We start from the raw sequence: 1,632 nt of genomic DNA on the forward strand, positions 1-1,632 counted from the left end.
TTCTATTTTTTAATTTTTTTAATTTAATTTTATTTAAGTATAGTTTATCCTTTATTTTTAATATTCATATAGAGTTAAACTTCGAGGTAGTCACCTTACCCCAATCAATGCTACCCCTATAGGTAAACCAGTTTTTAATCCCCCTTTATCTTAGGAAAGTTGAGTCCCTTAACAAAGATATCAAGATACATCCAGGAAGAATCAAAATAACCTTACTCGCCCACACTGAGAATTTATAACCACTCTCCTATCTTTTTCTTCTGCCAGTGTTTCGCTGTACTTGTTTTTGTCCTGGTAGTATATAAATCTTATATCTTGGGGTTCTTTTTGACGAGATTCTTTTTTTGTTTTTTATTTATTTATTTATTTATTTTTCTCTTGTCATTTACTTTTGTTGGTCTTTTTGTTTGTCTGTTTTTGTTTGTATTCCTCATAAATCTTACCTTGAGGCCCATTTGAGCTGGGCCTTCTCTTTTACTTTATCTTTCTTTTTTTTCCTGTCTCTCTCTCTCCTTTTTTTTTCTTTTTTCTTTCTTTTGTGTGGGGACTCTTGATTGCTCAGAAGCATTCCAGGGTGCACCTTGACTGCACCACAGTCGATACATCCAGCTACATCCATTCAGCCATCTCTCACCAAAATGACTAGGAGGAGGACCAACAGAAGAAAAATTCAGAGGCTGGGGCTTCTACAACAGAGCTAATGGCTATCGACATAGACAAAATGTTGGAAAGGGAATTCAGGCTAACAATTATCCAGGCAATAGCTAGGTTGGAGAAAGCCATGGATGACAAAATGGAATTGCTTAGGGCAGAAGTGAAAGCCACCAGGGATGATGTTCACAATGTTCTCAATGAGTTCCAATCTAATCTAAATTCTCTAAAAGCTAGGGTAACTGCGGCAAAAGATAGAATTAGCGATCTGGAGGACAAACAGATAGAGAAAAAAGATCAGGAGGAAGCCTGGAACAAACAGCTTAGAAGCCACAAAAACAGAATTAGGGAAACAATTGATGCCATGAAACATTCCAATGTCACAATTATTGGTATCCCTGAGGGGGAGGAGAAAGAAAGAAGTCTAGAAGATATAGTTGAACAAATTCTCCATGAAAATTTTCCCAATCTCGCAAATGGAACCAGTGTTCATGTACTAGAGGCAGAATGGTCTCTCCCCAAGATCATAGAATCTAGAAAGACCTCAAGACAACTGATAGTGAAAATGATGAATCATAATTGTAGACAGGAGCTCTTGAAAGCAGCTAGAACAAAGAGGCTCCTTACGTACAGAGGAAAGCCCATCAGAATAACATCAGACCTGTCCACAGAAACCTGGCAAGCCAGAAAGGGCTGGCAAAACATATTCAGGGCACTAAATGAGAAGAACATGCAGCCAAGAATACTTTATCCAGCAAGACTGACACTCAAAATGGATGGAGAGATAAAGAGCTTCCAAAACTGGCAAGGTTTAAAAGAGTATGCAACCACCAAGCCGACATTGCAGGAAATATTAAGGGGGGTTCTATAAAAGAGGAAAAATCCTAAGAATAGCATTGAACAGAAATATATGGAGACAATCTATAGAAACAAAGACTTCACAGGTAACATGATGTCAATAAAAACGTCTCTCTCAATAAT

This window comes from Martes martes, assembly GCF_963455335.1.
Source record: "Martes martes genome assembly, chromosome: 10".
In the NCBI taxonomy this organism is placed as follows: domain Eukaryota; kingdom Metazoa; phylum Chordata; class Mammalia; order Carnivora; family Mustelidae; genus Martes; species Martes martes.